The following is a 27,794-nucleotide window of genomic DNA, read 5'->3' as shown; positions in this document are numbered from 1 at the left end:
AATAGGTTCTCTTTAATCTTGCTCTAACGTCTAGAACAGCTGTTGCTATGGGGAATGTATTTCCCATGCAACTCTCCTGAATATTACATGATGATCCTAATCCTTGCCTTACGCACACATTCAGAAAAGAGAAAGGTGATGGTTTTTTTGCATGTCCTTCTCTTGCAGCCTGTGCTGTATTTGATCTGTTCAACCTGCAAACATACTGCTTATTTCCACAGCATTTCACTCTGTAGAACATGATATATCTTTTAATGAGTCACTGTCTTGCTATCTTATGAATATTCAAATTACATTTGAAATTACTAGGTGAAAAAAAACCCCCAAGTTAAATACCAGTACTCACTTGGTTAAGCTGTCACACTATTGTTACATTTCTACAGAAATGCCAGCCAAATTTCCCAGGTGCGGTTTCCACATCTCTCACATAACATCAAAACAAAATCTCTGCATTAAAATAATGCATACAAATATACTGGTGGTTATTAGGGAGAAAAAACCACACATGCTGTAAGTTCATCCAAAAGAAACTATATTAAAGATCTGGTGTGAGACAGAATTTTGGATGAGCTCTAAGCAACTTTTCATCAGCATGGTTCTCTGAAGAGAAACACTTTCCAATGTTGCTCCTCTTTATAAATGAGCTAACCTCAGACGTTACCAAGCACCCAAACAACTGGGCTGTTTCAGACTTGCAGTACATTAATAAATGATGATGTTTATGAAAGATATTGCAGACATTTTTCCAGGGCTGTGCAAAGCCCAATAAAGAAGTAAAAAAAGAAGAAATCCAAAAGAAGTCTCTAAGGTCTTTTGGTTTTTTGGTGGGCCAAGGACATAGAAGCCTAATGCAGGAAGGCTACTATGAGTGGAAAGGCCACTGCTGACAATCTGTGATCTTCGTGCTAGGGAAAGGGCAGATGTCCTCAGAGCGAGCATGCCGGCTGTCTGAACTGGCAGCCCTGGGTTTGATTTTTTTATTTTTTTATTTATTATGGCTATTTTTTGAACAGTAGCTCAGCAGAAGGTTGCTAAATGCGAATGTAATTAGAAAAGTCTGAAACTCCTCCACTGTAGAGCCTCAGCAGCAGAGGGAATGAGTAAGCAGATCCAGAGGAACAGGCAGTGTACCTCTTCGATGGTCTCCTGTCAGAAAAGGTGATACAAATGCTCGTATGTTTTGTTCAAGGGCTTTGAGGAACATTTCAGGTGACTCATTATGCTTACTGAATGGGACTGTTTGTGCATGAAGACATCGAAATGTTGTCACACCACAGTTAATTACTGCAGTAGGATCTCTGTGGCAGAAATTAAGTATGAATACACAGAGAAAATGAACAGCAGAACACAGGTACCGGTGCATACACACCTACTCCTTCAGCATTGCCTGTAGTTTTCCATCTTGCTCACCAACAACTTTCTTCTGTGCACTGTAGCTAATTGCCTTCAGTGCCCACATGCTCAAGTGTGTGGGGAGAGACAAACCCCTGAGGAGCAGGTATGGCTGCAGGTTGATTTTGTAAATTTCTGATGACTGCTGAGTGCCTTGGAGTTTCCTTGTTGCTCTCCCAGTCTCCTGTGGGTCTACATGCTATGCTCCAAGGTCTGCAGCAACCTTATCGCAGATTTCTCTGGAGATACCTTGCTAGGTAGCCATGTTCTAACAGGTTCTGATATTGCTCTGACAAGCCTGAAGACAGGATTTCAGAGTGTCTTTAAAGTGCTTTCAGGGGCCTTCACTTGTTTTTTTTCCTGTCTCTAGCAACCCAGCTATACAGCACGACAACATTTTTGGTAGCTCTGTGTTCTTCTTCAACAACTCTATGCCCAACCTGGCAGAAATGAGAGCTTCCAGGGGCTACCCATACCAGCACCATTGCTGTGAAACAGAATGTCAATGTTTGTAAAACACTCATGCCAGCAGATGCCCAGAATATGAATTAAGCAGACATGATAAAACAGTTCAAGCTGTTGGGTTTGGCAACTACGTGGGTTCCAAGAATCCAGCTTACAAAGGGAACAGATATTCGTGTTCTTGCACATGGCAACCATTTTGAGTATTGTGCTTGTTTTTCACTGTAATGATAATTTTGCAGATGACCAAAGAATGAAATTTTTTAAAAAGAAGAGAGATTTTATCATCAATTATATACCATCTATGAAATGTATGTATTTTGAAGTTGTTAACAATTTATATGAAGATCTTTGCCCTGCACTTGTTCAGGACGTTATCTGTGAAGTCATTAAAAGAAGAAAAGTTCTAGGCTGAGGAATGCATAAAAAGCATTTAATACAAATTCTTTGGTGGTTTTCACTGGCCAGAAAACAACACACTCAGTATGCCAGAGGTATAGGGAGAAGAGAAGCAGTGCAAGGCAGCAGTCATCTGTAATCTTGTAAGACAGCAAACACATCACAGGTGACAATTTATCAATAAGCCCAGATTCAAATAGTAGGCAGAGGAAAAAAAAACCCAAGGCTATTGCAATATCAGTAAACAGAGGGCTGGAGGATACATAGCTTAAAGAAACGCAGTTTGTGTAAAATGGAAAAGTAGAAAACAAATGGCCAAACCGAGACACGTGCTCTTTTAATTCTGTTCCTTCCTTTGATAAAAATATCAGGCTAAATTAAGCTTTGATGTAACTGCAGCAAAGTCAGTGGAGTCACACTGAGGATAAATTGCTACCATAAATCATCAAAATCAATAACAATTGTGTCTGTTCATGCCAGAAATTAATCTGGCCCATTACGACAACAATTTTTTTGACAACCAAAGCTAAATTTAATTTCTATTTTCTATGCAATGAAGTAAATTTGAGTTTTGATGTGTAAAGAGATGCCCATGTCCTGGGACACATGCCTCCAAGCCTTAATCTACCAGCTACGTGGATGGAAGGGTACAGCATTACAGCATCCCTATTCTGCTGTCCACTTTCCCTTCAGGTGTGTCTGGCTCCATGCTACCCTCCTGCATGCACTGGAAGGAAAGGCTTTTGCAGTGCATGGAGGCAGGTGTGAGATAAGGAAATTATACATACTCTATGGCTCCTTATACCCTGATCCTGGTGTGTGCAAACACATGCCCACCCCATACTTGGTGCACCTCTAGGGTAGTCAAAGAAAATTCCTGCTCCTCAGCTTAATAGCACTGTAGGTGGATGTATAAGTGAGGGAGGGGAGTGGGAATAAAGGAAATGGGGTTTGTGTGCAGTCTCAGACTTCTTATGACAAATAAGCTAACATGAAACAAACCAACTCAGCTGAAGTGGGGACCTTTACACTTCAGCAAAGTGTTTTAACGGGTAGGTTACTCTTACGTGCTCTTGGACCTTGCCTCATTTTGTTGCCATGGGATCCTCCTCAGAAACAAAAGCAAAGAACATTCCTGCACTTGGGCACTAGTGAGAGATACCAGATGGACAGGCCTGGAGGTGGGAGTCACTTCCTTATGTGGGGAACAAGGTCTGAAATGTTAGTTTTCTCATATTATTTGCTCCCCAGCTTTGACTTCAGGGACCTTTGAGAAGAGGCAAGGGTAGCACAGTTCTGATTTTCCTGGTGTGCACAGGGTGCAGAGGTGGGTATGTTCTCCATCCCCATCCCTTCTCTTCCTGTTCGTTCATTCTGTGCTTTTGCAGAGGGAACCTATGCTTTTTCATATCTTGGTCTGGACAAACTTCTCTTTTGTTGAAAGAGACATTTTTTAGGAGCTAATTACTATTTTCATGCTCTAGGTAATCCACGATTCACCTGACGCTTGTAATATGCCCTGATGAGTAGCTTCCTCTCCTAACTTTAACCCTTCTGCAAAGATAGATTGACTTAGAGACAGGAATCTCCTTGTTCTCAAACGATTTAGTACCAACTCCAAAATGATACCTTGGAAGAGCAATTCTTAAACTTTCTGATTATGACTCGACTTCAGATGTAACACCCACTTCTTTCACCATGTCATCCCAAATAATGATATTAATGATTGTGTTTGTCAGGCTTGCAACCTCCGGTGTAGCTGCTGTGACTCTAAGTAGAGTCAGCTACCTCAAAGTGGGGGAGCAAGGGGCTGTTGAGCACCCAGCTCCTCCTCCTGACAGCCAGTGATGGCTGGGCATCTGATTTCTGTTTACAGGTTTGAAAACTGCCTTCACGTGGCATACACCCGGCAGGACTTGCTACTGGCTGATCCCTTAGATTGCACAGTACTGACACAGTGCTAGTGCTGTCTGCTTTGGGAAACAAGAGTATTATCTTGGCAGCACAACAAACTGTATTTGATATAGCCTTTGCCTTTTATCAAGAACTGTAGCAGAGATAAATGAGATTATTTAGGTACCTGATTTTTTGTGTGCATGTGTAAGATTCCAGGTTAAGTTAATTCATTTTGTTTCTATTAAAAACTCTGCTAGTTTGAAAGGTTTCATTTACATTCCAGCTTGAGTGAAGGTTTTATCTTCTAGCATGAATCTCACCATTAATCAGAGCTAGATGCAATTTCCACCGCCTTCAAAGAGCCTGTAAAAGACAAAGCAAAAATGTTAATCAAATGGCAAAATCCACAGAGAAAAATTAGACTCAGAAATAAATTCTTTCAGCGTGCATGACTTCTATGGCATTGCCAATGTAAATCTATGCAGTAGGTTACCACAGTGGAGTCCACAGTGGCTAAGTTTGAGGCTTTGCTTTATATATGTTTTTATAAGAGCATGGCTATCTAGTTGCACAGTGTTCTGGGGTAACTGAAAAATGTGTCTTTAATACAGGTTATGCTAAATAAGCCAGAATTTTTCCTGCCATTACTGAGATGTGCATAATGAAATCATACACAGAACTTCTCTAATTTACTCTGTTGTGCAGATCTTCAAGATCTCATTATGAACTTTGTTTCCCAAGGTCATTGTACACTTGCTAGGCAGCCTGTCTTCAGAGTAATTAAGATAATGAAAACATAATATTATAGCTCAGGCTCAATGAGGACAGCTGAGTTTTACAGGCTATTAATTATGCTAGGATTAGATAGACATATCTTTTAAAAAATCTGCATATGTGTTAATTTATATAGACACAAAGATTTAGAATAAAATTAAAAAAATTAGTTGCTTTTCATTATTTATATCAGTATAACACACATTTCTGTAATCTTCAACAGTGCACAAATTAGCCTCCTTCAGGTTCAATTTTTTATGTCAGATTTCCTGCAGGAATCTGTGAGATCTAAACACTGAAATGCAAACCAATTGAGAGACCGCTCATTTAAAAAAAAAATCATTATGTTTAATAAACAACCAAAGCATTATTTTTGTGTGTCCAGGTTTTGTAGAAAGCCTATGGGCCTGAAGCAGCTGTCAGCGACCCTTGCGCTTGCAGATCTAGAGCTGGCTGAGATGCAGCAGTCTATTGAGTCACATGGGGCATGCTCAGACCTTTCTAATATACAGCGGCTGTGGGCAGCTCTTGGATCCACACATGCTCTACGCTTGTCTTTAGCTTAAATGTAGGACAGGAAGGACTGACTGGAGGCTGCTAACGACTCCCTAGCATTTACCTCTAATTTAAATTCGAAGTAAAAGGACTTTGACCAGATCAACTAGAGAGGGGATGCTTCAAATTAAGGTTCTAAATACCCCTGTGAACACAAGTATTCTTGCCGACCTGGATTTTTTGTAATCAGGTGTGTTCAAGCTTTAGAAGAATGAATTTGTTTGAGATGCTGAATGCATTCAGAATATCCCAAACCAGTACATTTATTTAATATTCCTGCAACATTAAAAATAATAAGTTGTACAAACTCTGATGTCATTACCCCATTGACTTTTGGAAATAAAAATTATGAGAATGAGGTGATAGTGTTTTCACACAGATGTATTTTATTTCCCTGGGAGTAGAGAGATTTGGCTGATATGAGCTGTATTCTCAGCATTTTGTCCCCTTATTTCTTCCTAGTTAAAATGCATGCAGTGTTGCCGTCACAGCTCATGTATTTAATAATTGGAAGCATCAAACCATCCAAAATAAGCTGCAAAATCAGCACTCCTAGGTTATGTTTTTATATACAATCATAAGAAAACTGTGAATGCTACGAAGATGAAACAAAAATGCCCTGTTATGTGTGTTATATACAGTGATGGTATCAGCACAAGAACCTAAAAATGTGATGGTCTTGTCTTGAGATTATTTCTAAGGGGCTGTTTAGAAGAGGTGAAATAATTTTTAAAAAGCCTATGTGAACCTATTTTAAAAGTTCAATTTTAAATATTAATATGACCATAATAGTAACATCCACCAGATGCTGGAAAATGTCAGGGACTGAAGTAATGGATTACTTGTTTTGTACCTGTTTTGGTATTAATTTTGCAAATTCCTCTTTGAGTGAAGATGGCTCTGGTGTGTGCAGTCCTTGCAATTCACTCTCCCTAGTAGAGAAACAAAACAAAACCAAAATGTGAACACTTATCTCTGAAGGCAAATGCTTTGAAGATTCTTGGTCTTTTAAGACCATTTACATGGTTTGGATGTCTTACTTTTTCTTCTGTATGATACAGTACCAGCAGCCCTGGTTTCATCCATCTCCTCTGCATGCCCAGGAAATGACTGCTATAGTCTGTATGATGGACCCAGAGCAGCAGCTGAGCACAGGGCAGCTGCCTCTGACAGCCCTGACAGACGAGCAGCTGCTGCCAGCTGAAGCACTGTGGAGTACTAGTTGTACAAATTAGTTTCAACCTTCCTGCAAGATGGTGGTCTAAGACAGCCTGGGTACCTAGAGAGGTGGCTGATCTGTAACAAATTTGCCTTTTGGAGCCGAAAATCCCATCTGTTGGAGGAAGACTGAAAAGGAGAACCAAACTTTCCTACGCTGCAATGTGAGGCTGTTTTGGTTTGGTTTTTTTTTTTTTCTCTTTCATGCACATTTTTCTAATCTGAATTCAAGCCTGATGTCATCTGCCTTCCCTTCCTCAGTGCACATGTGGGTTTTCACATGTGCTCATCACTTCAAGGACAAATCCTTAAACAGCAGGGAATGGGTCCAAATGGCTCATCCATTTTGGCGAAGTTGATTTATAATCAGCATCAAAGCAAGTCTCTGCTTCAAGATGTTTCCCCTGCTGCTTCCCCAGCTTCCTAGGGACTTGTTTCTCCTCTCCCTGTTTCTGGGGAGGTAGACTCTCCTTTCCTGTTTCTGTGGTATCTCGGTTTCGTTTCTGCAGCTGTGCTGGGTATGGCCTGAAGCCCAGGATCTTGATGGAACTGTTCTGCCACTGGGGTTTTCTGTGTCCTGCCTGCTTTTTTCTCTGCTTTCTCTGGGTTTCTAAACTTCTTTTTGTCTTTTCTGCTAGTATTAACATCAGCATCTGGCCTGTGTGGAATGTGAATGTTTTGAGAGAAAGCATTTTCTTCTGCTGAGGGGTCCTGCCATCTCCTCATGCTTACACTGAAGAGAGGTCTAGCAAATATTGCCATGTATTTGCTGGGTATAGGTGCTTTTCGCAGAAACAGGCATAGCAGTTAGCAAAACCAACCTCTTTAAATGTCTCCTAGAACAATAACTTGCAGACTCTGCAATAGGTGGACCTTTTGCTTGCACGACTTCTTCAACACTTGCCTCACTTTGATTTGTAGAGATATTTTATACCATTTGTGGAAACTAACAAAGCTGTGTTGTGATGATGAGTTAAATTTCCTAGCTAGCACACAGAAGCTCTGCGATAGGCAATGAGCTCGGACTGGTTTGTCTAGGTCTGCCTCTATGCAGAGGCCTACCTTTGAGTGGTAGAATTAGGAATTCCCTGTGCAGGGGAATGGGCACAGGCCATTTTTAGTGCAACCAACTCCCAGTAAGCTGTAGTCCCTACAGACCTCAGTGGGTGCCCTTTGAATAGTTCCTAAATGGTGTCCTGAGAAAGAGCAAGGTAGGAAGCTCCTAGGCTATGTTTATATCCATCCTAAGGGGAAGATAGGGCTATTTTCCCTCAGCATTCAGACCACTTCTTGCGATTTCTGTGCACTCTCATTTTACAGGTATGAAATCACCTAATGAAATGCCAGTGACACAGTTTTGGGGTCTGCCTGAGCACTGGGCAGCATGTGTGCTACAGACAGCAGCCTTGCTGTTGTGGTTCAACCCAGCCACTCACTCACACTCCCCCCTGCAGTGAGATGGGGGAGAGAATCAAAAGGGCAAAAGTAAGAAAACTTGTGGGTTGAGGTAAGAAGAGTTTTAAAATTAAAATACTATAATAATAATAATAACAATAATAATAGTAAATTATATTAATGTAACTGTAATTGTAACTAAAAAGAAAACTACAAGAGAGAAAGAGAGAGGAACAAAACCCAGGAAAAACAAGTGATGCAACCGCTCACCACCTGCCAAGTGATACCCAACCAGTCCCCGAGCAGCGATTGCTGCCCCAGGAAACTCCCAACAGTTTATATACTGAATATGACATCATATGGTATGGAATATCCCTTTGGTTAGTTTGTTTCAGCTGTCTCAGCTGTGTTCCCTCACAGTGTCTTGTGCACCTGGTGGAGCAAGGGAAGCTGAAAAGTCCTTGAGTAGTATAAACACTACTTAGCAATATAACTAAACCGTCAGTGTGTTATCAACATTATTCTCATACTAAATCCAAAACACAGCACTATACCAGCTACAGTGAAGAAAATTAACCGTATCCTGACTCAAAACAGGACACTTGCACAGACCTGCTCTGCATTTGTAAAGTTCTCTGCACAGATGATCAAGATGCTCCTGAAAATGTTCTTGAGGTTCACCCCAAAATGCAATTAAATAAACTCTATAACTCCAGGTTAAAATAATTCTGTTTTACCATTTTCTCCCTCTCACTGCATGTAGCAAGTTTAGAGGGAGAGAACTGACAACCAGAATATACTTTTGAGTAAATACAGCAGATGATTTGGAAAGTGAAAGGATGGGAGACCTGCCACTAGAGCCAGTGGAAAGGTTTATGACTTTTATGATTTTTTTGGAAACATTTTTAGGAATATTTTCAAGGTATTCTATCTATCTGCACCATCATGGTGTCTTTGACACTGTGTGCTTTCGAAGTAGGAAAGCACGGTATTTCATACACCTCTGTGTCCTCATTTGTGACAAGTATACAAATCTGAATATTGACACAGTGTCACTGATTAGCTGGACTGCACTCTCTATGGACAGTTATCCATATAATCTTTGTAGCTACCTATATAGGTTACTGTGAGAGAAATTAGTACAGCAAAGATGTTTAGCACTTCTAACAGGTATGCCACTGTGGAAAATGAGTGCTATTTATCATCCTGTTCATGCCTCTTAAAGTTTCGATCATTTTTGTCTAGGCACGTAAAGATCTGATCATTTACATTTCCCAGTCAAGTACAAAAGGTGAATAGGGCAGCCCAGCCTGGGAAGGAGCTCAGTCATGTATAATGCTTTCTGTGCTGTTACTTGGTGAGCAAAAATGAAGTTCCTCCACTCAAGAGGCAAAAAAATAGTTCCTCCAGGCTTCAGGCATCTGTAGTAGTCAAAGGTGGACTACCTCTGCAAGGATACTCTCCGGTGGGACAGGAGTGAAGATGCCTCTATTGAATCCAGTGCACAAATATTAAGAAACCTTTTCGTTCATTTGCAGAGGGAGACATGGAGAAACATTGCTTTATTCACTCCATACAGCAGGATTACAGTGAAAACAGGTTATACATTAGTCAGTTCCTCTTCTAACTGCATTTCTTTCATCCCGTGGCTTGCTTATGACTAGCGAAAAACATGTAACTTCCTTCACAGTATTTGATCACCAAACATGCAAAACTCCCTTTTGAATCAAAAAAGAGGAATTTCAGTTACTGTATATAGGTTTCTTGATGTAGGAATAAATACTAGAATTCTGTGGGCATAGTGTTGGTTTCTTTCTATAATTTACTGTCTCCTTTTTACTGTGGAGTATTTATCTGACAAAGGAATAAAAATACTAGGTTCTTGTCTCTTGATTTTATTCTGGCTATTACAGAAAAAATACAGCTCGTATCCCCAAAGAGAAAAAATAAGTGTCAGCAATGTGTCAAAAGCAAGTGCTGTGTTCTTTAAAAGAAGAGAGAAACAGAAACTATTACTTTAATAAAAGTGTTGGAAGAATTTAAATGAAGGCATCTAAATTACTGGTATGCTGAATACGGAGAATTAAGTGCATAGCTAAAATGGATATTCCCTGACACTCATACATCTTATTAGGCAGTGCTTTGACTAAACACACAAAAATGTTTGCCCTGTAATGGCACTATGTAGTATTTTTCTCTGCTACTAATTTATTTTGTCATATTCCATGGTATGAACAATTTAAATACCACACATGTCTCAAATGTCTGAAACAATTAGATTTATCTTGGTTGTTCTTGTTATGTATCTGCTCGTCTGTCTGACAATATCAGGTCAATGCTTGTGAGAAGCGGCATGGAGTGGGGGTACCATGAGCTAACCAAATCTTACAGAAATGGAGATGAAATGTTCCTTGAAGCTGTCATGGATTTTCAAGAGGGAAAATGACCTTCTGAAACAATGATGGTTTGGGAAGTTTTGCTGAGACTGCAAGCACACAAGCAGGTCAGACAAGCCATTTTCTGCCTGGAACAAAATCCCATGCAAGTTTTTGCAGGCCTGGAAGGACACCACTGTGCTAACCCTAGGAATACACTGCCAGAGGCAGCCTTACAAATGCGGTGTCAGTATGTGTTACTATAAGTGAAATTTCTTTACCTTCATGCACAGGGATAATCTGTCCTAGAACTAGCTTCCTACTAATCCCCTGTCAGCCTGGCCTTTCAGCACAAACCAGCAAATGTGGCCCGGATACTGCAACTCCTTCTCTGAAATAGAGTGACCATCATAAACTACCAAGGTATTAGTTGTCTTCTTACATAAAAACACAGGGCTTGCTTTGTTTTGTCTTAGTTAAATGGAATTTATTAAATTTATTAAGTTAAATTTAATGAATTTAAACCAATATTTTAATTATTGGAATTATATGATTAATACATTTAATCGAATAAAGGTAATAAAATGAAATTAAATTAATTAAGTTTAGTTAAATTAACTTTAACTTAAATTAACTCTGTGTCTGTGCTGGCCAGCGGTTGAATAGTGTCCATCTGTCTCTGCAGAGACAACTGGCAAGCCCCTGCCACATAGAGGCACACGACATCCAGGTAGAAATCTTCCTAGTACTTGAATAATGCTTTCTTGAAAACTGGAGTATGTAAACATCACACCACATTCATGTTAAAAGAAAGCTAACAGTGGTCCCAATGCATTGACTGAGTCGGGGTCCCTCAACTTCTGCATGTCTCATCTAAGCCAACTTGAGCAAGACCCCCAGTGCAGCCAGATCCCTCTCCCCGTAGGCGTGCAATCAAACCTTCCTAACCTAAGGGCTGAAAACCCCCCAAACTTCAGGGCTGCTCATTACAAAGATCACATTACTGCTCAAACCAAGGCAACTGTTCCAGCAACAACGGTACTGGCTGGCCATCCTGATCCTTCCCCATGGCCTACAGATGGGCCTGAAGGCTGCTGTGCACGTCGCTGAGCGTGCACCCTACAGCTTCAGCGTCTGGGCACAACCGCGAGAAGAAGTTATTTTTATTCTTAAGGCCGACAGTGCTGCTCCGAAAGGTCAGTAAACACCAGGCATGGCTCAGTGCCAGCAAAGTCAGCAGGGATCCAAATAAAATGAGACAGGTTTTGAACAAGATATTGTACTTCATTGCTGTGTAACGATCCATGGCTGCATACATACAGACAGCATGGGTTGTCAGCCAGCTTCACGCATGACTCATTGCCAGCTCTGAAAATACAGACTGCTGCCTGCTGAGCTGCTCTGCTTGCTCGGACAGCAGTGACGTCCCCGGGCAGAGGTAAAAACCAGCACCGGGCAGCAAGGAGCACAACTGGAGAGGCATGGAGGAGCTCCTGTGCCATGCCATAGACTGGTGTGTCTCCTGGTCATTTTTGACCTGATAGTAAAAGACATGGGAATGTTTTATACTGGATGAAACTACAAAGTAAGCTTTCCCCTAGACTAGCACCTGGACTATTGCTCACATGCATTTTCTATTTAATAAAAACTTGTTTTTACAACTTAAATACTGGTGATGGCAAAGTTAGATGAGGTCATTATTGCCATTTTAGTTGTGTAAGTTAGAAATGAACACCAAGAACGTTTTTCTGTACACGAATCATGGAAGTTTGTTTTCAAGGAACTGGAAAAGGACTTAAAGATCTAGATCCAGCTCCTAGACCTGTGGCAGATTTCCTGCAACAATTCAGTCATCTGCCCCCTTGTACCTCAGTTCTCCATTTCTGCAAAAAAAGAGACAAATAAAACCTAACTATTGTCTTCTATATAGCTTAACATATTTTTTATTTTGTTTATGTTTATGATATTTTAACTCATCAAAATATTATTGCAAAAGTTTAGAAATAAAATCTTGCCTCTACTTCTGCAATTGGAATTTGGGCAATAATTTGACCACTGGGATAAGGACATTGTCCTGAACAGAAATATCACTAGAACTACCACTCAAGATGAAACTTTGAAGCAGACCAGTTCCCCATCTATCTAGAAGTTATCTCCAAAACAGCGACTGGTAGTATTTGCACAGCTTCCCCTCCCAGTCTCTGTTTGTGAGAGAGCTGCAGAACAGCACATTCCACACACAAAAAGATCTAAGAAAAAAATCTGGATTTAAAAAAAGAAAGAAAAAAAAAAAACCGGAAAGATTGACTTACACTATGTTGAGCGGAAATGGGGAGTACAATGGGGAAAAATAAAGAAGTTGAAAAATGCTCACTTTAAAAAGTGGATTATATGAAGAGTATGCCACACTTGCCACTTGTCCTTCAGGACAAATAGGGGAAAAAAATAAAATTCAGAGCTCCAGAGCTGAAACAAGAGGAGAGACTTTCAGAAACTCTGGGGCCATCCAAGACTAGTCAGAGATTAAGTCAGAGAGTATTTGCAGAGATTGTAATGCAAAGATATTTTGGGATGTTTCTGTTTGGGGGAAATAAAAGTGTGTGTGTGTGTGTTTTAACAGCAGAAGCAGACAAGGAACAGAGGGAGTAGGAAGCAACCAGAAAACCAGGTATCTGTGTGAGAGAAAAAGAAAACAATTGGAGCAACGTGCGAGTTGGAGGAAGACCAGTAGCTGTAAATAGTGATTGCCTCATTTCTCATTCCTGCTATGTTCAGGGAAACCAGACTTTGTGCATTTTTTTTCAATGGCATAGCATCCTAGAAGAAGCTGATAGCATGAATTCATTAATGAAAACAAAATTTTCGGAACATCCTCACTGACTCATTTCCAAAGCCCTTGACAACTAACTGTAGGGTCTGGCTGTCAATATGTTATACATGATCTTAGGAGAGAGAAGAGTGATCTCATTATGTCAAGGTGGAGAGTATCAGTGGGTGGGTACTTGGAATAATATGATTCCAATGTTAGCTTGAAAAAATCAGCACATTTCCAGTGTAAGTTGTTAGATCATGAAGATGAGATCATGTTGAAAAGATATTAGTTCCAACAAATATTATTTTAAAGTAAAATTTTACTTTATTTTAAAGGCTTATCGGAACCTTTTATATTTTCAGCAATGTACTTAGACAATTTAAAACATAAAGAAAGTAGAGAAGTAGCAGCATACAGAATTGCAGAATCACAGAACGGTAGGGGTTGGAAGGAACCTCTGGAGATCATCTTGCCCAACCCCGCTGCTTGAGCAGGCACACCTAGAGCAGGGGGCACAGGAACATGTCCAGGAAGGTTTTGAATGCCTCCAGGGAAGGAGACTCCACAGCCTCTCTGGGCAGCCTGTGCCACTGCTCTGTCACCCTCAAAGTAAAAAAGTTTTTTCTCATATTTAGGTGGAACTTCCTGTGTTCCAACTTGTGCCCATTGCCCCTTGTCCTGTCATTGGGCACCACTGAAAAGAGCCTAGTCCCATCATCCTGACACCCACCCATCAGATATTTATACTGAAGACTCAAAGTACCCTTGCTTATGAAAACAGAAAAGCAAGACTTTCCATCAGACCTATTTTTCTACATTATTTATTTGTTCTGCAGTGGAAATCTACATGCTGCCTATAAATTACACAGATAAGCAAAGCTACTGTCCCAGAAAGCCAATACTCTAAATGTGCTCAGGCTAATCACTAGTGAGGAGCCAAAGACAGGCAGCCTTCCTAGGTTTTAAAGAGGAATTTGAAGGCAAAGGGAGAAGTTGTCAGCTGAATAAAAGGAAGGGTATTTAAAATGTATTGGAAAGCAAGAAAGGAGGGAGAAGTTGCCAGTGGGAGGGGGAACTTTCTAAAGAAAGAAGGGAGTAAAAAGCCACCAGACTCAAATAAGACAAAAGAGCAGAGGGATGACAGGGGTTAGGTACTTTCTGGCAGAGAAGAGGTGAGGGCTGGTAGATAGGGGATAGAAAATGTATTCAGGGAATAGAGGTAAAGGGTGACTAAGGAGTGGATACGAATTCAAGGAAAGAATGTTTCAAGCTCACGTTTTAGATACTATCAACACCAGTGCTTACTAGTTGGCCATTCTATCTATCCATCTGTCTGTCTGTCTGTCTGTCTATCAGGTGTTGGCTTTTGGGTGTTAGTGTTAGCTTCTGAGGAAAATACAAAGTTTCATCTTATGCAGAACTCTTGCTCAAGGCCTGCACATTGTTGAAATTCTGCTTAAAGCCCATTTGGACGACTTCAGTCATTCACAAGTCCTGAATTCCTGAAGCTCGGGAGCCTGCTATTTGCCATTTGTTTGCGCTTTCTGACTGTGTGACACTTCAAGCCATAAAGTATGTTTAAACGAGTTCCCTGACCCGCATCATATTTATAGGCATATTTGTGGGATTCTGTTTCTGTTACTAAAATTGCGTTCCTACTGGTGTTCACCAGCCATGCACCGATGGGGCGGTACCCTCATTAACCTGGATCAGTGTGGATTTATAATTGCCTACCCTTTCTTGACATGCTTTATCTTCTCACAGTCCAGCAGAGTTCTGGTGGATGAGCGCAGTGCAGTGGGGCCCGGCCGTCAGCTCTCAGGGAGAGAGTTGGGCTGAATATTTGCTGACAGAGTGATCACAGTCACTTTTGTTTAATCATGGAAAAATCCTCCCCTGCCTCATGCTTGATGCAAATGTATTCTTGAAAATGAAGCCTGTGTACAAATAGTGACTCTTCAAAGTGTCTATCATTACTATTTCAGATGCACCCAGCAATTTACACATTAGGTGAGCTCTGGTGAGGGTCCATTTAGCATTAAAATGTTGTGAGCAATGCTGCATATCTTTAGCTGTTAGCTGATTGACTGACAAGCTCCAGGTCATAAGCACAGGATAAATGCAAGGTTTATAAGCATCTCTTATGATCTGTTTAATCTCTCTTTAAAAAGCATGTGTGGTATGTGCACCCTCTGTACAGTTATTCTACATTTAGCTATGGTTTTCTGCTCCAAGTTAGTAGTCTCTGTGTTCTGAAACTCTAATTTTCTCTCTGTTTCTCTGTTCAGAAGTTATAATTCTCTTGCAACTTGAGTAGTTTCACAGTTTAGCGATTAATGAGTTGCATTACATTGCAGCTTTACTTCTTGCACTGGAACTACATTACAAATCAGCAGGATATATTTGCTACTTCTCTGCAAGCGCCTTATAAAGAGTCACAGTCCTGCTGTGAGAGCATCTAGGGTGACTAGAAAGAGAGGTCTCCTCTTCAATTAATTTGCAAGAAACTAGATTCTTCAATGTTTGCAACTTACCCGAGAATGTAGTCACTAATGAGGAGGAGGGGTAAATAAAATAATTTGCTAAATATGTTCATATCAAAGTCTCAGAAAGGTGTTCCTTTCACCAGAAACCCTTTTTTTTTTTTCAGTGAAGCGGGTTGCAATGCACTTGCCAAACCACTGATCCACTGCTAACAGGAATGAACATGGAGTTAAATCAAAGGAACAGATGTGGCTGGGTAAGGCAGGTTTCCTTTTATGTGTAAAAAAATAGGATCACGTTCATCTGTTTTGTAATTTGCTGATGGTGTTTTGCTTGGCTCAGTGGAAAACAGCAGTCAGACAAGCAGTCTTCATACAGCTTTTGTACTCGGTGCTACCGATACCCTGTGCAAGGCTTGGTTCCTTAAAGCCCACTTGCATATCCGAACATCCAAGCTCCAGATTTTGTCCAGCATGTTTGAAGGTCAACAGCATCCTTTCTGGCTTGCTTGGATTATGCAACGGAGCTTCCAGCAGCTCCAGAAAATATTAATCTGTGAAACTGTGCAGTGAGGATGTGCTGACATACCACAGGCAAGATTTAAAAGGGCAAAGAACTCAGCCATACCTGTTTCTGCCATCTCTGTTCCCCTTTTCCTGAAAACACTGTGCAGCTGGGATTTTTGAAATAACAATAATAAAAAGTTGGGATTGTTAAAATTGGATGTACATCAAGGGAAACCCATCTGACCTGTATTTTATATGATGGCTGTCTTACTTAGATGTACAGCCCCCATTTTTGTTGATTTTAATTCAGAATTGGCCAGGCTGGCTTCTCCTTATGGAACCACAGAGCCTGCCTGTTGAATTCCTCTAAACCCTCCAAAACAAAGATACAGTAAATCACCTTTTCTTTTCTCTTTGAGTATAAATCCAGCTGTTTTCTGCAGTACTGCTTTCTAAAAGGCTCAGTTTCCACCAAAAAAATGAACAATGGACCAATTTTTTTGATAGAAATGTTGAATCAGGGCATTATAGCATGCTCACAGCCCTTTTCTTTCCCATTTTTCACTAATAACAATACCAATGTGCCTCCTTCTTTAGTTTGCTTTTGGTTTGCATCCGACAAAGCTAACTCTATGCCCCAAATATATTGTTCCAGACAGGATGCCAACATTGTATTAGCTTACCTTTTCAGAGTTCCTGTCAGGAAGACTAAACACAGAAGGATGTGTTTCCTGGACATCACATGGAGTGCGTGCTAGTTACGACATGGCTTTGCTACACTATTTCTTGTATTATGAAGTTTTGAGGAATGATCACCTCCTAAATGGAGATCTCCTCCTCAGGAGAGTTCATCAGCATTTTTAATGAATAATGATTTTTTTGATGAGTTGCTAGTTCAGATCAACTTTTTGCAGGTTATATAAAAGAAAATGAAAGATAGAGTTAAAAAAACCCCATTTATCTCCATGTGTCATTGGCCAGCAGCTAAGAACCAATTTGATTTCACACTTCAGAAACTATATAATATAAGGTACCCTCCAAATATTCATTTTAATACTTTAGTAATTTAGTTTTAGACTGTTAATCTATCCATGGAGCTCCAGCATTCTTGTTTTTACATATTTTCAATATAATCCAAACCCTTCTACTTCTACAACACAAAAAAATTCTCAGCAGAACAGTAGTCCTATTCAGAACAAAATGGTTGTTTTCAAGGTCTGCACGCATACTTTAAATTGTTAAATATACTTAAATTTTCCAATCCAGCAGCGATGGGAGTGTTCCTCTTTGTCCTGCCTGTTAAATTTAGTTAGATGCTCTGAAAAGGGGAGCAGACTGTTCACCACTGGCAGGTAAAACCAGGAAATAAAAATATTGACTCAAGACCTTTGCAGGATAATTAAACAGCTAATGAAAGGACTGAAACTCCTGAAACCACAGTGAACAGGAAAGAAGGATGACATGCCTCAGCTTGGCACTCATCTGGGTCCTGCTTCTGATACCGACATGCTTTGGGTGTGGAGACTATAAAGGTATACTGGCAAAGCGTCATGAGCAACAGGCAAATGTTTCCCGAAGCATCTCTCAAACATAACAGACATTTTATTCCCTATTTCTATTCTTCTAGACAGGGTGTTAACATTGCTTTACCTTTCATTTGGACAACTGGTGGCAGCTGTGACAAAGAAGCTGAATGCCGAATGATGCAGGCAAAGCCCAGTCCTCCTGCAGTTTATTCCCTGACTGCCAACCAACTCTTCCGAGGCAAATGTGGGAAGAAGTCCAGATACCAAGAGCAGGAGTAGTTTCTCCCAAGGGCCTCCTGGAAAGCAATAGCTCCTCACTGTCATAATTTTCCCAAAAAAAGCCAGAATAAGCAAGTTTGGTGCTGAAATCCTGGTATGTCCCATGGATTGTGATTGGCAGTGGCAGCAGAGTCACAGTGTCCCTTCTGGGTTGCTTCGGACCCCAGCACATGCAGAGGTTGTGCCCACATGTGCCTGCTAACAGGAGGGAACTGCAAGGGGGAAGGGTCCTCTATCCCCCTTGTGAAAACATGAACCAGCTTGGCTCACTCTGGCCTCAGGTGTGTGGTTACTAACTCCCTGAGTCACGCATCAGTCCTAGCAGCTCAGGATTTTCCAAAGGATATGTTAAACTTCAGAAGTCCAAAGATAAAAATTTACAAGTATAACATGACACGGGTTTTCATTTAGTTATGTTTCATTTCATTTGTAGTTGTATTTCATTTGTTATGTTTGTTGAACTGTGGTGGCTCAGTTCAGCCAGAATCGCATTAAATACTGCTGGTTTTAGGTTTCAAAGAAACAGGCTGAAATTGAAGCATCCATGTAAGTGTAGGTAGAGGTATGGGGAGAAAGGAAAGGGAAATATGCATGAAGGACGGTGAAGATGCATGTTATTAAATCCCAAATGCCACTACATTTCCTCACAGGATGAAAAGACCCATTTTTATTTATTCTTTTTGTCACACTGGTGAGAGATTCAGATGCTACAGGCTACGCTCAGAGCTGTAGAAAATTAGGACGAACAAGGGAATTTGAAAGCAACTAAATTAATATCCAAAGACTCTGGGTTTCTGCTTTTCCTGGGGGTACCAGGCTTAAGGACATGAACTCCTGGGCTCCAGAGTTCTGTACCATGCACTGATTTCCCAAACTAATTCATCGTCATCGTAGAAAACCTGTGTTTTGGGAGAATTAGAAGATATAATTAGATGAGGGTCATCCACTGTCCAGATTGCCATAACTCTATCAAGACAGGGATGGCACCATCTGCCTGAAGAACAGCAAATACAGAACAGCAAATAGATATGGATTTAAGAAAGGCGGGTGCTGGGTGGGAGGAGAAGTGATTCAGTTAATCCCATGTGTGGAATTGCCTGAGCTTGCCTTGTTCAGCAAAGGCTAACAGGGGATACGTCTGCCCTGCATAAATATATCAGGAGGATAAACACCAGGAAGGGAGAAGAGCTGGTTAAGCTGAAGGACAATATTGGCTCAGGAGGAAACGGTTATAAACTGGTCATGAATAAATTGAAACTGGAAGCCAGAAACAATTTTCTTACCATCACAGTGAGGGTCTGGAGCAGGCTGCTGGTAGGAGAAGTAGACATTAACTATTTGCTACAAAATAGGCCCCAGGGAAGGGAATATATGACATGACAGCCTGTGGTAGCAGATGTTGGGATTGATGTGTTCCTAAGTGACAAGGAGCAATCACTGGAAGAAGCCTATTATCTCAGATGAGGACTGTCTTGCCCACTGCCATTTGCTGTGAATGTTAATGCTGTGCTTACCAGGGTTGTCTCCTGGACTAAAACCCCAACTACCTCCTGCTGCCATCGCCATGTGTTGACGACTCTGCCTTGCAGCACAGCACAGGGCTGCCCTAGCAGAAGCTGACCTAGACAGAGAAACTGAACCCACGAGCGTGTTAAGACTTATTTCTGGAAGAAACAGAATGCTTGATGTTTTTTGGGTCAGGGAACAGAAAGGGAGAATATTTCTGACCTGATCATACCCACTGCACTTTGGATAGTTACACAATTGCCCAGAACTGTGCTATCACCCTTGTCAAGAAAGGCATGGGGGTTTAGTGACCTGGCAGAAGGTCGAGCCTGATGTGACATAACTCTCTGGGATTTCTGGCTCTCTGTGCTGCACGGGAGCCTTAGCAGGCTGGTGGGACTTGCTGGTGGGACAGAGCAGTGCCTCACATGTTGCACTAGTTCACAGCAGGGCTTTCCTCACTTTTGTTGCTTGAACCTTCATTTAAAACTTTGAATGGCTTAGCTATGGATGGTTTCCTACCAATACACGAAGAACACATTATTCAGAAATAGGTATTTGAAAAAGGAATTGATAGAAGGATCCTACTGATAATTTGATCTCAGGTGTATTTAGAGCAGGGGTTTGTTGCAACTCTTAGCTCTAAAAAAGGCAGTTTCCAGTGGGCTTCTTCTGGATCATGAACAAATAGTAAATGGTTAACATGAGTATAACTGAGCAGAATATGTACGTGTTCATATGGAAAAGAGCTTGCTAAGGGTGCGTAAGAGCAGGGACAGACTTTCTTACAGCCAGAACATCTCAAGTGGTTGTTCTAATCCTCACTTTCTGTCACCTCTCAGTGCAGGTGTCTGTTAAATTCCCCGTCCTGACCTATTTATTTTGCTCTACTATTAATCTTCACATTGTGCGTGTAAGGGAACATGCTGGTGACTGCTCCATGTCTGGAAACATGAAGTTTGATCACATTTGTAAATTGTGCAGGTAGTTTTGTTGCTTGTTTTTTTTGTTTGATTTTTTTTTTTTTAAATTAATCAGCATGGCAAGGAGAGGGAGTGGAAGAGGCCCAAAGTAACAGACAAGTGTTTATTTTCACTGACATCTGAGATTGTATTAAAATGGTTTTGGATACTATGTCAGGAAATACAGGAACTGGGTGTCTTTGGATTTTGTATTACTTTTTTCTGGGTGTGAGTTTTATATTATCTGGCAGAAAACCAGTTTTTATTGTTGAAAATAAATTCACTGATGACCCACATATAACTGATTTTGTGTTGCTATCCACTTTCTGCTGGAAAGAATAAGAATTTATTTTATTTTGGTTTGGATTATATTTTTTCTGAGCTCACTGGAGAGAAATAAAAATATTATGCTTTATCCATAATGACATGTAATATCTTTTATGAGGGACAGAAAGAATAGCTTGACTACTAATAATGAATGAAAAGACAAAGATGCCTTTAGAAAAATATTTGAACTTACTCTAGTATTGAGACCTTACAGTAGCTTCATATTTTTCTTCTAGAAGAGAACCTTCATGCATCATTCATAGCAAGCATGAATTTCTATTCAGTATGCTGCTTCTTCACATATTACCTTCATTCTTTATCAGATTCATAGATGGCTCAACTCATTCATATAGTTCAGGAAAACCACAGGACTGCTCTTTTGTACTGCAAATAAAAGAGAAAAATAACTTTAAATGCTAAAGAAATAGTTTGTAATGGTAAGCAGGTCTACTGAGCTGCATGAGAGTATTATAATAAAGTAGTTTTATCAAATCCATCTCCTGAACAAAGAATTTCTGCAACATTTTCTTTAAAGTAGACATTTTCTTTCAGAATGTGATATACTTAACCACATGGGGTCACTTACGAAACAGTCTGGGTCTCATGCTGTTTTCCATATCCTACTCTTTTTTTGATCATTTTCTGGCTCATCCATCTGTCCCTGAGAGTTTGACAATGTAAAAGTCTGAACTTTGAAACCTGTTCCTGTCTGAATTAGAACTGATGGGCAGAAGTCGCACAAAAGACTAGCCATGTGACAAATAAGTGAAAGAGCTGGTTTGGTAGAGCTGCCAAAAAGTAGGCCATATGCAAAGTATCTGCAGGTGTCTGATTTAACACTCAGAACTAGGTGTGAGCATTGAGGGACTCAGACCATCCACCTGCGAGAGGTACTAGGCCCTGCTCCCTTGTGGGACCAAGGGAGAGAAGCAGGCACAACACCCAGATCATCCATGTCTTGTAGGCTGTCTGACTTCAGCTTCAGTCACCCACATCTTTATGCTCTCTATTTTTAATTTGACCTTTCAGATCTAGTTGAGCCCCATCAGGTTTTGGCTAGTGCTCCTAACTTATTAAACCTAAGACAGGATGTCCTAACCAGTGTTTATTCAAATAAAACCAACACTAAGGTCAAAGAATGAGTAAGCAAATAAGATTTTCAGAATTAAGCTAGTGAAAAAACATCTGCATCCATTGCAGTGCCGTTGAACAAGTTGTTTCAGCTATGTATTGCCTTCAGCTTTGCCTGAGCTCTTGTAAGATTTCTTCTTCTGGTTTATAGCTCCATAATCAGGAGAGATTATGAGACTTGCCACCTGTTCGTTAACGGTTACCGAATCATATTACTTTGTCCCATGCTGTTGCAAGGAAAATGTGCTTTCATGACAGAGGGTTTCTCTAGTAGAGATTAGTTCATTCCTCTGCAATTACTGATCTGAAAGCAAGCTGTTTTCGCAGATAACAGTGAGGTCATTCTGCACGTTTTTCTACCCAGTGTAGTGGTATTTAACAAAAAAAAAAGGGAAAAAGTCAAGTAAGTTACCATAATAATGACTGTTTCTCATCCTTGACTCTAAGAATTCAGGTTTTGGAGATTCTGTTTTCTTTGATCTTACCTTCATGAAGAAAAAAATATCCAACCCTAAATGAAAACATGGCCAGGACCAAGAAATGCCAAACACAGCAAAAGAAATGTTTTCCTTTTCTCTGCCTTTTCCTCCAGTAACAACCCCCCATTCAAAGAGGTGATTTGCCATTGATTATACTTCAGCGTGTTATTCAACTATGAAAGAGATCTCAGTATTTTAAAACAGATGAAAATTTTCCATTGAAATAAACTTTATGGACACTTACCAGCTTTTCTGTTTGCTTTAGTTCAGTTTTAATTCTGTTCAGTTCACCTGATAACAACAGAACAAAAGGGGCAGAGAAAAGGTAAGTAGACGTGAAAAGTTCCTTAAAGCCAGGATGTAATCAATGTAACAAATACTTCTTTGACACATGGATGTTTAATATTTGCAAAAGACATAAAACAGCATCTTCTGATGTTGTACACTGGTATATGTCCATTGCACTACTTCAACACCTCACCCTACCTTAATTGTAGAATTAAGCTTGCTATAGTAAAATAACATTTGAATTTTGATATGTCTGGCAAAATCGCTTCATCTACAGATTCCCGAGAGCCCTCAAGCTAAACAACCTGTCAGTTAGCATCTATAAAATATGTGCAGCAAACCCCTGAATTTGTGCCACATACATTTAAAATAGTGTCTTCTAAAGCAGTTGTTCCCACAAGAGTAAGAAGAGTTTTGCATGTATTTGTAAAGTCCTAGCAAATTAGACTTTGCACAGTGTTGCAACATCCATTTAAATAACCTAATGCAGGCATGTTAGCTTTTTTGCACAATACGTAATGGTGTGATTAATAAAAATTAATGTGAAACGGGCTATTTGACTATAGCATTTCGATTCGTATGGAATGAAGTGAAGCTAGCAAAGAAAACATTGCTGACTTCATAATTTCTCAGAACATATGGTAAAACTACATTGCAGATTTAAATTGAAAGAGAATTTTCTGGAGGACAGGATGCATTTTGGCAGCTGGAGGGAGCCATGGAAATAACTGACTGCAGAAGCTGCTTGTTAGGTAGATAAGCAGTGTATGAAAAAATCTGGAAGCAAAGACATGTAGGTTGTTTGCATATTGCTCTAAACCAAAGTCTTGTTGTTAGCGTTTATTTTATTCCACTTGTAGCTGGAGATGGATCATGGCCTCCTGTAGATGGCAGAACTTCAGCATAGTGTCTAATGGCATGGTGAATGAAAACAGCATTTGCAGGGTGACTAACTCTCCCTATTTTAGATTAAATGAACGATCCTCTGGAAATATCTATACTTCTTCTCTGATCATTAGTAAAGCCTTCTGGCGTAATTTTTTTCTTAGCCATTCATATAACTCCAGGCACAACTATATTCTGGTAGTCATTTAAGATCAAAAGAGTGGGAAACTCCCTCTGTTTATTAGTGAGGTGGTGATCAGGCTGCCTGTAATCTGACTGCATTAACCCAGAGCTATGAGACTTTGCAGCAACACCACAACAGTCCATACAAGAGCAGTGGGAAGCCCAGCACCATACGTGCATTTTCTCTAAGCCCTATAAAGTCTGCCTGCACTGTCCTGAGCTTTTCGGCAGGGACCTCCAGGCATCTTGGGCTGTGGGAGGCAGCCTCTGGGGCTTGACGTGGGGCATCTCTCTACCGGGTCTCACTGGAGCCGGAAACATCCATCTGACCTCCCCCAAAAAGGTTCAAGCTGAAATTCTGATTTTCCTGTTCATATCATCTGGTAGCATTTAACCTCTATTTTCTAAACGCTTTCTCTGGCAGTTGTAATGTATGCTGTTGCTTGCAGTTTTGTTTGGAGACAGGAGCATGCTTCTCCTTTTCCAATGCAGTGGCAGTATATGTTAATTTAGCATTATAATAATTTGCCTGCCTGCCCTGTACCAATAGCCTTCCTCTAACCAATATGCACCTTCTTTCTATGGCTCTTCAGTCACCACACTGAATGTACTGAACAAGCAATATTTTATATTTATAGATGAGGTTCAGTCAGAAAGTTAGATCATAGCTAAATCAAAAGCACCAGCAAAACCCGTTTCTCTTCTGTAGTCAATTCCCATGAACTGGGTGCATATCCTCAGGTTTATCCCATTTTAAATGAAGTGGGATCAAGTAAAGGGGCAGTGTGTGCTGGAAATGGTTGTTCGTCAGATTCTGTAGTAAGAGGATATGGCAAGTACGAATGAATCTGAGAGTTTTGTTAAAACTCAGAACAAAACATAAAACCAGAAGAGTAACCCTGACGAATGAGAGTGAAGGGCCCAGTGTCCTCCTCCTGACAGCGTCCAGCACGTGGGAACAAGTGAAATATAGGAAAAACGAAGTACATAGTGATTCTTCTGCATCAGTCCCTCTTACTGAATTTGGACAACATTTCTTTAAAAAACAAACTAGAGTTATTTTTTTTTCCTCATTGTGATTAGCAGTAAGACCCCATAGCATTAGATACTTTAAAGAAGGGTGCTAGGAAAACAGGGTAGACTGAACATGCCATTTTCTAACCTCTTGGGCAGTTTAAAAAAATTCTTTCATTTTAGGTGAGTGATCACAGATTTGGGGAAAAAAAAAAATCCCTCATATGCCTTAGCTGAGGCAGAAGCATGCACTTGCTGGAGTCATTTAGCAATTACAATATATCAGCCACTTCAAGCAACAGCATGAAATCTTTTTTCAGAGGACTTAACTGAAAGCATATCTGTAATGACTCGGGCAGGACTTGGCCATAGATCAGACAGCACAACTAGAAGACAAGACTGAAGACTTTAAATTAATTAATTAATTAAAATTAATAAATTTCTTATTTAGTTCAGCTGTCTGCCTTGCAATTAAGAAGAAAAAGGTATAAACAAGGGGAAAGGTTTTGTTCATCTGAAAATCTTTTTCTCCCAGTTCACAAAAGTGTAGAGCTTCAAATAGTACATGGCCCCAAAACATTCTTGGGCAAAAGCAAGTGAAAGTCATTCTGTATTAGAGGACGGTTTGGGTTTTGTGCAGCCAAGGTATGGAGTGTGTGCTGTTGTATTTAAAGAGGGGAAAAAAATCTAGTACCTTTTCAAAACAGGATGATACATTTGCATGATACTTCTGGATAATGGAGTGACAGAACCAGCCATCTTCTGATTTTTTCCTCAACAGACTTCCTTAGCAGCTAAAGTCACTTGGTCTGTTGTTCAGCCTGGAGAAGCAGAGACTGAGGGGAAATCTCATCACGGTCTGCAGCTTCCTCACAAGGGGAGGAGGGGGGGCAAACACTGATCTCTTCTCTCTGGTGACCGATGACAGGACCCAAGGGAATGGCAGGAAGATGTGCCAGGGGAGGTTTAGGTTGGGTATTGGGAAAAGGTTCTTCCCCCAGCGGGTGCTGGAGCACTGGAGCAGGTTCCCAGGGAGGCAGTGATGGCTCCAAGCCTGACAATATTCAAGAAGCACTTGGACAAGGCCCTCAGAGACACGGTGTGAATTTTGGGTCTGTCCTGTGCAGGGACAGGAGTTGGACTTAATGATCCTTTTCGGTCCCTTCCAACTTGGGGAAGTCCGTGATTCTATGATTCTGTGACTCACAGAAGCTGCTGATTTCTTACTGGTGACATTTTACACTCACTTCACACTAGCTTAACACAGATATAAATGTAAAGCCATTTGATAGACTGGGGAAATCAGCCCTTTATCCTGTCCTACAAATCATTGTTTCTTTTACAAAGACAATTACAAGAAATACACCTGCCCTGAAACGTCATAAAATGCTTATTTTGCCAGGATCAAGGAAGTAAGTGTTTGACAGCTGTATATTTGCTCAAAATGTAGCTACAGTAAAATGCAAGTGCAGTCTAAAGTTTTTGCAGGCTTTGGCAATGGGGAAGAATTACAAAGCTAGAGAGCAAGGTGGGAAGGAGAGAGGCTGTTTGAATTTTGCTTGGCTTTTACTTTTTTTCTGGAGCTGAAGTCTCTAAAATTTATTAACTTTGTAAATTGCTAACATTTTTATACATTATCACACAGAAGTTTATATATTACTGTAGAGGAGCTTAATTCTTAGATGAGAAGAAAATCTAGACAAAAACACTGAATAATTTCAGCTGGCATTGTGCTGACACATCTCAAATCAAGTAAATGTAGATACATACAAATAAATGCACATATGTATACATACAAATATATTCTAATCATTAAGTACTCTGTCCTTATATAACCAGTGATCTACATGTAAAGAGAAAGCAAAACATGAATAGATCATCATAATGCCAAATTTACATCCATTTTAAGCTATGAAAAGCAGTCAAAGATCAAGTTTATAACTTGTGTTGGGTTCACAAATTAAAATCTAATATTTTTCCAACTACTAGAGCTACAATGTCCATTGAGGAAATGGGATCAAAACATACGAGCTTCTTATTATCTCCACTGGTAAAGATAAATAACCTGTAATGAAAACTTTGACTGACAATTATTTTTTGTAATATATGAGGCAGAATAGCATACCAATTGCTCATTCCTGAGCATATTGGATTTGCATTACTAACAATGATAAAAATGTTTTTATCTGCAAGAGTAAGTTGGGCTGGGTGAAAACAAACATGAATTTGAGACAGTACTTTTGCTCTAGACCATATGTGTTCAGATAGGGTTAAAATCAAAAGGGGCAATGCACTTATGCCAGTATGACTGGTATAAACCAAATTGGAATTAGAGCCAGGAAATCAACATGTTGGGTTGAAGTCCAGTGTTGCATCCAAAGAGTAACAATGAAGCTAGTGAAGGGTCTAGTGCACAAGTCCTATGAGGAGAGCCTGAGGGGACTGGGGTTGTTTAGCCTTGAGAAAAGGAAGCTGAGGAGAGACCTTATCCCTCTCTACAGCTACCTGAAAGGAGCTTGTAGCAAGGTGGGTATTGGTGTCTTCTCCCAAATAACGAGTGACAGGACAAGAGGAAATGGCCTCAAGTAGTGACAGGAGAGGCTTAGATTTGGTATTCGGAAAAATTTCTTCACTGAAAGGGTTGTCAGGCATTGGAACAGGCTGCCCAGGGAAGTGGTTGAGTCGCCATCCCTGGAGGTATTTAAAAGATGTGTAGATGTGGTGCTTAGGGACATGGTTTAGCGGTGGACTTGGCAGTGCTGGGTTAACAGTTGGACTCGATGATCTTATAAGTCTTTTTCAAACTAACTGATGATTCTATGATTCTATTATTTTAAAATATTTTCTATGGTTATTTTTCTGACCTTATTTGCACTACAGGGACTGAATTATAGATCACCAAGTGACAAAATAGCCCTGGCAAATGTGTTTGTACATTTACATCAT

The sequence above is a fragment of the Phalacrocorax carbo genome, chromosome 3 (assembly GCF_963921805.1).
Source record: "Phalacrocorax carbo chromosome 3, bPhaCar2.1, whole genome shotgun sequence".
Taxonomy (NCBI): domain Eukaryota; kingdom Metazoa; phylum Chordata; class Aves; order Suliformes; family Phalacrocoracidae; genus Phalacrocorax; species Phalacrocorax carbo.
Note: the sequence above shows the minus strand (reverse complement) of the source record.